Here is an 11,579-nt window from a genome sequence, read left to right as displayed (position 1 = left end):
ACCCGGGCGCAGCCCCGCCGCCGCCGCGCTGCTGCCCTCCTGCACCCAGAGGATGTAGCACGGACCCGTCCCGCTTATCTTGAACCCGAAGGCCTCGGGCCAGCCCTGGTTGGTTGCCGGCATGGCTGCAACTGGAAAAGGAGAGGAAAAAAAGGAGTTGTGATGCGTTTTCCATCCTCACCGTTAGCTCCTGTAGGTGCCCCGAGGATCCGAGCGGGTGTGGGGGCTCTAGTCTGCTGCGCCTGCCCGCCATGGGAGGAAATGCCCCAAGAAGGACACTCTTCCTCTGTATTTCCCTAAAAACCAGCGTTTATTCTTCTATCACCAAGCTACTGGCAGTGCCAGTGCCGTTAGCGGTGAGGAAGCTGTGTTGGCTGAAGAGGTCGGGGCTACCTGTGGCACCCGGACCGTGGCCCTGCATGACCCTTGTCTCGCCCGTGGGTGGCACCTACCTGACCCCCCCCTGTTCCTGGGAGATGCGTTTAGGCCCCTGCTTCTGTTTATTTGTCTAGCAAAATGATTATTTCATTTTCCTGGCATGCCATATTATTGAACAGATAATCTAATGACTTAAGACACTCCTATTTCAACCATCCCTTGTCAATACTCGGTATTTTAGCGGCTTGCAAACTGCAAAATTACTGCAAATACATCAGCATTCACCAGAGCCTCTCAGCTCTCCCAGGAGCATTTCTTTGTGCCCTCCCCATCCTGTGTAGGGCATTAACCTGCATCCTGAAAGGCAAGGATGAGGATTTCCAAAAGGACTCGTTTGTGGTTCATTTCAAGGGTTAGGACCGGCTCCATGGATGCTCAAGGAGAAATCGGGCACGTCAGCCCTAAACATCTGCAGAAGGCATCCTTGCCGGAGGTAAATCGGGCCAGCTGATCTACGCAGCTCACTTGGATGCCCTTTCGATGCCCCTGATGTGTGAGTGTCTGCATCGTCTGCTGACACTTGCTAAAATAATTTGCACATAGATTTTTCTCTTTGTTTGACCTTAGCTGTCTGTGAAAATTCTTTTTACTCCCACCTGTGTTACTTAACACGCGCTAAGCACGTACAAAAATGAAACACAGGCTATTTCACCTGGGCAAATTATCTTACAGAACCTGCGAGGACTCGGAAGCGCTCAAGAAAACATCCTCACACCCCCCCCTGAGGTTTGTGCCCTGCGGATCAAAAAGTCTCAGGCACAGAGGCGCAGAGCTCGGCAGCTCTTGGTGCATCCCCCCCAGCAGCTTCTCCCCCGGCCTGGGCAGCCCAGAGGGTCCCAGTTTGTCCCAGTCTGTGCTCCTGCCTGCACAGCAAAGGCATCGCTTCCCGCCTCCACCTCGCTGCAGTCAGGGCAGCTTGGCTCTCCGGGCTCTGAATGACCGAAAGATATTTCTGCTGCTCCTTCGAGACCTGGGAGATCTTGGTCAAAATCCAGCAGCACTGAAAACATTGTTTAATACCCCATTATCGGCCAGAGAGATGAAAGGAACTCTTCTCATGTCCATTTTCAGCAGAGATCATAGGGATCAGCTTGCTCTGGGAGCCGAATGGTGGGGATGGGCAGGGAACAGAGCATCGCTGCAGAAATCTGTATTAATAGCCTGAGCCTGCCCTGCTGTGGCAAGCAGCTGCTTGAGGCTGTGTTACACCAGGCACTGGAAGTGCTGCCCTCATAAGGAAATATTAAAAAGGACCCAGCAATATGCTGTCACTAACATTATACGTGTAATAATCTTGTCCTCCGTCCAGCAGTGCTGATCAAAATGCGACATGAAGATGAGGAATATTGTTAGTTAAAGAGGAAACCAAGCTGTTGCCCGTGCTCACGGGTAGAGCTGCCCAGGACTGGAGGGGGAAGCACGGGGCACGTCTGGCAACAGCAGGGTGGGATCCATCTGCGACAGCACCCCAGGGCTGCGGGGCACCAGCTTCGAGGGCTTCGGCAAGAGCCCGGTAAGCACCGGGACGGCCCCAGCACCGCTGCTCTGGGCTGAGCTCTGCAGCAAAGCCCAGCAGGGCGGCGTCACCGCCTCGTGCGGGGAGCTGCATCACCCCCTTCCACCTCCCCAGCCCATGGCTCAAGCACTTACAGGAGCCTGCGGCCAGCCAGGGGGGCTCCCAACAGCCACGGGTTTGTCCTGCTAAGGGGTTGAAGCTTTCCTAGTTCTCCATCGCCCCTGGGAGTGGGTCCCACCTACCTGCCAGGCTCCCGAGGGCATGTCCCCGTCCTCGCTGCAGCCCCCCTGGCTGCTGTGCCCTGGTGCTGGGACAGAGCAGGGGCAGGGGGTGATTGTCCCTTCTGGGCTTCTTAATCGAGCCTCGCGTTCTTCCAGCCACCCTGAGCCAGTGCCAGGCACTCAGAAAGGTCTTCCTCACCTTTTCCTGTCTTAATTAACTTTATTTCCCTTGCGAACTGGAGCACGGGCAGACTCATTGCTGGCTGAGGCTGGTGCTGACCTGAACCCGTGGATGTGGGGGGAACTAGGAGCTGGAAGGAGGTAAAACAGATTAGTGCCTGTGGAGGGAAATCCCTTAACCACAGGGAAAATCCTGAGCAGCAGAGGTGCCGCACAGGGTCACCGCTCCCCTACGGCAGCTCATGGGCCGAGACCTCGCTGGCTCTGCCGCTGGTTGGAGTAGGAAACCAGAGATTTTGGGAGCGAACGTCCGCTGGACAACGCCAGGTTTGCTGCGGGGGTTTGGGAATCTGGGCTGACTTCTCCTCCAGGGCTTGCCCGGGGAGCGGGGGTCCTCGCGGCAGGGAGCCTGGGAGCGTTTCACAGCAGAGACCCCCCTCCTGTCACCGCCTGTTTGTTAAGCTGCTATTTCTGATTTTCTCCTCCGCTTCCTCGGCACGTAGGGATCCCAGGGCTTAGCACACTAAGAGGTCTTAGGGTATTACACGTCTGCTGTGGCTCCGTCGGGGGGGCCGTCTGGATCCCGTCAGAGAGCACACAGCCATCCCTGGGCACAGGCGGAGCCGCCAGCAGCGCTGGGCTGGAGGGGGAACAACCTCCCCAGGAAACCCGGGGACCTGACCGGGGATCGGGCGAAGCCCCACGCGGGTGAGCTGCAGGGTCCGCTCTGCCCCAGCTGAGCGCGATGCGGTGGGGGGGCTGCCTCTCGCTCGAGCCCTTCACGTTCCTACGTGTCACTGCTGCGAGGGACTTGGAGACCTCCTCCTCCTCCTCCTCCTCCTCCTGGCCTCGCCAGCCCTGGTGGTGGTGGTGCTCTGCTGGAGACAGGGCATGGCTCCTTTCTTGCAGGTTCTGCGCAGCCCAAATCTCCTCCTCAACAGCTGAGACCCACGGGCAGACACTGGGGGGGGCGTGCTCTGCCCTCCCGTGTTGACACAGAAATGCCCGCGCCTTCCTACAAAACATCAGGGCATCTTCTTCACTGTTCACCGCCCAAACAGGCAGGCAAAACTGCAGTGGATGTTGTTTGGTTTGGTTTGTTTTTTTTTCAGTAAGTGAAGTCATTGCTGCTTTTCCCTCCCGTTTTAAGTGACTTGAGTACTTTAAAGCACTGACAGTGAATTTTAATCCTTGCAGGACCATAGTGACGGGATTCCAAGCTAACGAAAAGATTGTTTCCTTGAAGACCTTCTGCTAGACTTTGATCAGACAAGACTTTTTCACTGATTTTTCACAGCACTTGGCTTGAACGAGCTTCATCTCGCTCAGCCTCAACCTGCTGTTGAAGTATTTGCTGGCGGTTTTGACCTGGCGCACAGCCTGGAAGGCCGCTCGGAGCGGTCGGAGCTCCTCGCTGGTGCCGGTGCCCTGCTCGGCAGCCCGGGCTGCAGCTCCTGCCAGAAGCGCAGGCGGCCCCGCGCTGTGCGCAGGGACCGCGCTACACCAACCCTGCCCGCAGCCCAATAAACCAGCCCCCGGTCCCAGGGCCACTTCTACGCTGCCGAACTTGCCAGGTTGCACCCAATGTCCCAAACAAACCTGCTGTGGTACCTGGAGCAGCGCAGAAGTTTTGCTGGATCAGTAGGAAGGGGAAAAAAATTACTTTTTCACAATGTCCTCTCTCAGGAGGTAGGTGCCTCGGGCTGCACTCCAGGGTAGCTGTGCCCTGGTGATATTTTGGCCACATTCCTCTCTCACAGGTTCTGGTTTGGTGTGTTGGGAGCCAAGAACTTACCGTGGCAAAAAATAGGTTCCCTTCCTGAAACTCAACCTCATCTCCTGCCGCTGCCTCTCGACCAAGCCAATTAATTTCCTCTCGGTGCCGACGCGGCCCGAGCCCCCCTCGGAGGGCTTACCTGTGGTGCCCGAGATCCAGCCAGCACCCGACAGGGACCCAGAGCTGGCAAAATCATCACAGCAGCTTCGCAGCTTTTGGATCAGTTACCCGGCGGCAGCAACTGGCTGAGTTTCTATGGCAAATTCTACCCCGGCACCGTAACCCAATCAGCCGCTCATTAGCGGCGTGCCGGAGAGCGCGGACCCGCCGGCTGCGGGGAGGGTTTCAGTTGACAGCCACCGCGTAAGGAACCAGCACAGGACTTTTATTTCCTGCAGCTTTAGTTCGCCTCGGCCTGGCGCTAGACAAGATCCCTGCGGGTACTCGAGCAAACTCACCCCGACTTCTTACAGCACCTGGGACACGGCTCCGTGTTAAAAGGGAGTGTACGTGCTCTGAGCGTAGGAGACGAGGATTTTGCTTTAGAGTTCAACGAAGGCAACAAACCTGAAGAAATTTTTGCAGCTCCCTAAGAAATTACTCGAGATGCGCCATGGCAGTTGGCCGTGTTACACAGACCCTCTGGAAACAAGGAAACTGCACGTCAACTCGTACAGTAACAGGCTGCCCAGGGCTGCGAGAACCCCCCACACAACTCCGGGTTTGTAAAAACAACTTTTATTTCTACTGCTTTAATCTTCGCTTTCTGCAGCCAAGGATGGACTAAGGCCATGAGGCACGGCTCTCCCCACGAGCCTCAGCTCCTTCAGGAGGCAACGGCTGATTTCTCGCTCGGTTTGGAAGCACTTCCCGGCGAGCCCCATCCCACCACCACCCCCCGGCTCCCCTCAGCCCGGGGTGGGCCCAGGCGGGTGCTGGCCCCCTCCCGCTCCCCAGGGGCAGCCGCCAGCCCCGGGGCTGGCCCCGCTCAGGAGCCACCTTCCCACCGCGGCACCCGCTCCCGCGTGGCACCAGGCACAGCAGCCCCGGCCACGAGCCCTGTGCAGGGGCTGCTCCAGGGCCCCGTCTGGAGAAGGCTCACAGCCAGCCGTGCCCACGCCCCCCAGTCCGTGTGGCTCACGGCAGAGCCCCCCCAGCCCACCACGAACCAGAGCCCGGGGACAAGCCACCAGCCCGTAAGTGGTGACCACAGACAGGCTGGGGAATGAAGCATCCATCTCCGACCTCATCAAAGACTTTATTGACAATCTCATTTCATAATTTGCTGCTGGACAGGAGGGAAGACAGCCAAGGAGGATACGCAAGGATATCCAAGGCTTGAGCCACAGTAGCGTCAAGACCCTCTCCCTGTCCGTCCCTCGGGGGAGGTGAGCAGGCAGTTCTCCCTGCTCTCGGGAAAGGCAGTGCTGGTGTCAGGCACTCTGCGGGGACTAAGGGGAAGGGGTGGTGGGGGCAGCCATGGGAGCAGGCACCACAACTGCTGGTGCTGCGAACGGCTTCACTGTGAAAGTCTACAGCGACTGCAGTGTTCCAGAGGGTCACCCGGGGTCCTTAGCGCTTCTTCTTCTTCAGCATCTCCATGTACATGCGAAGTGACTTCTGGATGGACTCTTTTGAAATGAAGTTGACGAAGTTCTGAACGTCTTCCTCCCGGTGAGCAACCAGGCGGTCCAACACTGCCTTCCTCATCATGGACTTGGTGAGCTGACGGGCGTGGTCTGCGGAGAGGAGAGAAGGGATGGGGAATGTGCACCATCCTCACCCCTGACCGGCTCTCGGCCACGGCCACCGTGCGCAGGTGCCTCCAGAATGGGAGGTACCACACGCCGAAGGGCTCTTTAAACCAGCAGGGAAAGGTGTAAGAAAAACCCACCAGCTGGGAGCTGAACTGGATAAATTCTCACACGCTAAATTATGATCTGTACCGCTCAGGAGGGAAACAACTGATCTACTGGGACGGATGACAAAAAGTTGTGCATCTCCTTCTTTTTGTCCCCTCCAGAGCTCAGCCCCCACCCCAATCCACACCGCTGGGCTCAGGACAGCAGCAACTGAACAAAATTCTCTGCTATTTGAAACTGTTCTGTCTCTAAGCTCCCCCAGCCCAATCCCTTTGGCCTCTGGCAAGACAGTCTGCTCATGCCAAAGATGCCGTCCAAAAGCCCGCAGCACCGTCCCCTCGAGCTCACCCCGACAGCAGGCTCTGGGCCAGGGCTCACCCACACATCTGCTCACACACGGAGCCAGGTGCAGGCGTGTGGCAGCACAGATGTTGCACGCGCGCTCTCAGTGCTCTTCCACCGCGACGGCGCAATGGTGACCAACCCCTGCACTGGGAACCCTGAATCGCTCCAGCACCCCAGTGCTACAGCACCTTCACCCCAACAGGCTCCTCCTGGCTCTGATTTAGGGCTCTGGGGAAGGATCTGCGTGGTGCCTCCTGGAAGCTGAGATGTGCTGCCCACGCTAGGGGGCTGAGGTGTCACCCTGACAGCAGGGCAGGGAAGTGTTTAGGGCCCCTTTTCCAAGGCTGACAGTCCTGGGACCCCTCCGTTTCTGTGCAGTTTCGTTCAGATTTCTACAGAAAGAGCAGCCAAAGGGCGATATGCAGTTGCACCTTCCTGCAGCGCTCAGGAGGTGGCACGGGCTGGGACAGCTTCGATCTAGCCCTGGCTGGCAGAGAGCCCTCTCCTCTATGAGCAGCCCAAACACGCGTGCTGCCTGTCCTCACACCCCCATCGCCACCCCCAGACCAGCAGAGTGCTGTGAGCTGATCCAGACCACAAAGGCGGACTGGCAGCCACCCAGGCACTCTCACCCAGCCTGTTCCCTCAACTCCACGACAGCTTTCCTGGGGTAACACCTCCACTGACAGACACGGAGATTCAGTCTGTATCTGGAGCTCAGGCACCTCCGGATTGACTCAGCAGGACTGGCAGAGCGAATCGAGCCGGAGCCACGTGCCCTGCACACCCAGCGCGGTGTCCTCCCACACGGGGGCACTGGCAAGCCCATCTCTGGTAGCCCAAGGCTGCCTGGACCCGTGCTGAGCTTTCCTACCTCCCAGCCATCCACACCTTCCCTTTCCACGGAAACTGGTACGTAGCTCCCAGGTACCAGTCCTTCCCACCCAGACCAGATCCCCTCTTCCTCTGGCAGTGGTGCCCCCCTTACCGGGAAGGGCCAGCCACTGTGCCATAACGGCCGCCGCCTTCTCCTGGAGCTTCACCTCTGGCACCAGCTCATCCACGAGGCCAAGCCTGTGGGCCTCGGATGCAGAGTGAAGGGAGCCCAGCTGGAGGGAGCGTTCGGCAACACGATGTCCCACAGTGTTCACAAATGTGTCCTTAAACCTAGAAGAGACGGGAGGAAAAGCCACAGTCAGGGAAAGAAACACCCGGACATCAAAGCGAAGAGGACACTTGGTCCCACCCCTCAGGCACGGGGCTCCAAACAGCAGCTACGGGCTCAGCCACGCTGTGCTAAGCCAGGCGAGCAGAGCCATTTTCAGTAACACCCCAACAGTTTCCCCTCCTCTCCACGAGAGCCGCTCAGGGCACGGGTTCCAGCTGTGTCCACCCGCTGTGATAGGAAAGCTCCTTTCCAACAGTACATCTACACGTTCTTAGGGCAACCACGGGCCTGTGTCTTAGTATAATAGTTTCTCTACACTTTCAGAGATCTCCACAGCTATGGGATTTTGCAGGTACACAGCGTGTATCCAGAGAAAAACAAATTCCCAGACGGAGCCTGACCAGGGAGACCTTCCAGCACGTTTTGGAACTGACTGCAGAGTCAGAGCTGAGGCCCTCACTGGCGAAGGATGTGAGGACGTTCTGCAGCCTCAAAGCTTTTCAGATATCTGCAGGATAGGACAGAGAAATGAGGTGCTGTCTCCTGCAGCTGCCCAATCACTGACACATAAACCTACCTCTCAGAAGCCAAACTGATGAATAAACTACCTGAAGATTAACTCTTTTTAGAGACCTACACAGGTGGGAAGCACTGGCCTACCAGAAGGGAGCCACAATGCCCAGCTGGGCCTCGTTCAGGCCGATGACGAATTTGGGGTTCTCCACCATGATCCTGTAGTCACAGGTCAAGGCAATGAGACAGCCTCCTGCTGGGCTGGACCCCTGGCAAAGAGAAGGAAGGAGTGAGTCTAGGTCATGGTTACAAATGGCCCTGTGCCCCCAGCCTCACTGCTCCCCCCAGAGCGGGGGAAGACACAGGGTCACAGAGCAGATGTCCCCCAAGTCTCTGATTACCTGACTCAAAACAGCCCTAAAGATTTCTGATGGGTTTACCAGGGTTTATCCTTTCATTTTTCAATGTTCTTTGTTTTTTTTGTGTTTTCCAGCCTGGAAATCTAGTTAACTCATCTGTGTTACTCAGGTTGCAAACCCTGCAGTGGAGATTTGATATAGCATTTGCTTGCAACCCTACATGAGCTTTTAACCCTACCTGAGTTTGTAACCCTAAATGCCACAGAAACAGTTCTGTCCAGGGGCTTTTTAACACCTTCTGCCTGTAGAACTTCCATTTGTGACCATCTTTGCCACAACTTGGTGCTTGCTTAGCCCTGCACAGGACGCCTGCAGGAAGCCACTCGGAGACCCAGCTGCCTTCAAAGAGTCTATGGCAGACACAGAACTGTGAGCTGCCAAACTGGCACTGCGCTGAGAAATGAAGACAAGACACTAAGCAGGTAACAACCCACCTACGGACACTGAGGTTCAGACAGCACTCCCCTGCTGGGTAGGGACCACGGCTGGAGGAGCAGAACCGATGCAGAAAGGGCTCACGACAAACCGCGCTGCCGAAGCACCGCTGCCCACGGGGCCGAGGACAAGCCCGTGCCGCAGGGCAGGGCTGCTCCCATCCCCTCCCCTCCAGCAAAGCAGCACAAGGGCCAAGCAAGCAACCCTGAGTGACTCCTACAAGTCTCGTCGGCGCGGAAGAAGCCAGCGGGCAGGCGACAGGCATCCTCTGGGCTCCCCTGCGCCAAGTGCTCGGCTTCTCCAGTCCTCGTCTGCCACTAGTGCCCCTCTGGGCTTTACCACAGGCCTACAGCCCTCCTCCAGGTCCTCCAGCCTAGAGGCCAGACTCCCAGTCGAGTTCTTGAGGCAGGGTATGGCTTTGCTGCACCTCAGCCCCCATCGGCGGGACGCGTGCCGTGCAAGCTGGCCCCTGCCCCTGCAGTGCTGCTCTGCCCACCAGCGCCTGCAGCGTACGTGGGCCCTGCACCACCCCACGCCTCCACCCCTCCCCAGCCCCAACGCGCTGAACCCACACACGCAGACTTTGTCCAGACATCCCAACAGACACATCCCTGTATTTGTTTCCGCACTGACAAGCCTGACTTTTTTGCCCGTCCCTTCCCATGCTCTGCAGCAGGTGACAGACCGCGCGGGGTGACGAGGAGGGCGGATACAAAGGACATACGTTGACGGCAGCGACTGTGACCATGTTGGAGCCGTACAGCCGGAGCCACATCTCCTGCACGGCTCTCCAGAACTCGGCGTAGTGCTCCATGCTCTTACCACACATCTCAGTGATGTCCAGGCCAGACGAGAAGATGTTGGGGACAGCCTGTAATCGGGAAAACGCAAACGTCAGAGAGAGCCGCTGCTCAGGGATAACCCTTCACCCCTCTAACACACGCAGCCTGGCAGCCTGAGGAAAGGGAAAGCAATAATTAAATATGACATAAACCAGGGTCCTTTGGAGTTCTGAAACAATCTCCCCAGTGCTCCCACAGCCTGGATCACCCCAACACCACAGCCTGCAGGGCTGAGCCTCTTTGCTTGCAGCGTGATTTCTCATTATCAGGATCCCTGTGCAGGTATATCCACCACACAGCACAAAACCTGTCCTGTCCCATCCCCAAGCACCACCTCATACCCACATCATGTGTGAAAATAAACACTGGGGTTTCCTCTCAGCTCCCTCTGAGCAGTTCAAGAGATCTCAAGGGATGTGTCAGGTTTGCAGATAAGCAGCTTAGATTTTAATGACAAATGACAATACATGGTTATTATTCTTCTGCTAGAAAAGGGCACAGGAGAGCAAGCAGAGCCCTTCCAAGAACCCCCTCCTCTCCTTCCAGAGACAACCCAAGCTGCCTCTCGGCCCTTCCATGCCAGTGACCAGGAAACCAAGAGACCACACACGAGCGAGGCACCTGTGCCTGCCAAATTGCCCCACAGCTCGCACCCCGAGCTCAGGACAACACGTACAGATGTGAAGATCACGCCCCGGCATTCCCGGTTATTCTCCAGCTTCTCCAGGCCTATGCAAAACTCTGTGATAAAGTCCAGGCTGAGGCTGTTGACCGGGGGGCTCTTGAACTTCATCGTGGCGACTCCTGTGCCGTGGTAAACACAAAGACATCAGAAACTCCCGCCACAGCAGCATGCACTGCCTTGCGCGAGGGAGCTTCACCCACCTCCACCCCGGGCTCTTCAAAAATTCCCCAGAGCAGCAGGACCAAGAGTAAGGCCCTGCCTTTGCCCAGCTCTGCCTGCAAGCCAGGCACAGTCCGTCAGTGGCAAACCTGAAGCATGAGCGAGCACACATGCAGTGGTGTGCCACATGTCCCAAAGTCCAGCCACCTTCAGGGTCAGGCTGCCCAGCAGTTCCCTTCTCTCTGGGCTCACTGGATAAGGTTGAACCTCCAGCTTCTATCACAGCAAACCCCTGCCAGGGGATCACACACCTTTGAGCCTGTCAGCAGCACTACCATGCTGGCCAGCACCGCAGGAAGAGCTCTGGGCCCTTGTTCTCTCCCAAACACCACCATCCTACCCCAAAAGGTCCTCACAGAGTGCTTAGTGCGGGTGCTGCAGCTGTGCCCAGGCTGGGGACAGTGTGAGGACGTACCCAGGGGCCTGGGAGCCGACAGCAGGTCCTGGGAAGCCTCCAGAAGAGGCTCTCTTTGTTCAGCGTGCGGACGTGGCCCTGTGAGTTATTCCTGGCAGCCAGGACAGAGAAATCCCCAACAGCTGCTCCCTGGAGGAGCACCTGCCACTCCACCGGGTCCCCAAAGCAGGGACCCCGCAGCGGGGAAGGGGACAGGGCAAGAGGTCTGCCCACGGTGACACCCCAGCAGCACCCAGCCACCTGAAGTGCCCACGACCGGCGTGACTCCTGTCCCCAAACATTTCTCTCCGAGAGCCCTAAGCAGCTGAAGCTGGAACATCTGGGGCTTTAGTGGCTCTCCATGCCCAGGGCCACACGTGCCATGGGGCAGGCCCTGCCTGCGCCCCACAGCACCCCGTGGGTTGAGGGTGACACCGCAGAGGTGCCACCAGCCCTACCTGAGCTCTCGTCCAGCTCCACCAGGATCTTGTTGTTGCTGAAGGGACGACACAGGGCGGGCGGGAGGCCGGGGGGCCGCGGGGCCGGGCGCACCTGACCGGGCGAT

General features: G+C 57.7%; 1 protein-coding gene across 1 annotated transcript in view; it reads left to right on the top strand.

The window, feature by feature from the left end:
* CLCN7 (chloride voltage-gated channel 7) overlaps positions 1–11,579 on the top strand; it is a 34,925-nt gene that overhangs the window by 261 nt on the left and 23,085 nt on the right. The gene's annotated exons all lie outside the window — the stretch shown is intronic.

This window comes from Athene cunicularia, assembly GCF_003259725.1.
Source record: "Athene cunicularia isolate RWA chromosome 14 unlocalized genomic scaffold, athCun1 chr14_part2, whole genome shotgun sequence".
Taxonomy (NCBI): domain Eukaryota; kingdom Metazoa; phylum Chordata; class Aves; order Strigiformes; family Strigidae; genus Athene; species Athene cunicularia.
The sequence above is the reverse complement of the archived record's forward strand: the minus strand, read 5'-3'. Positions and strand labels throughout refer to the sequence as shown.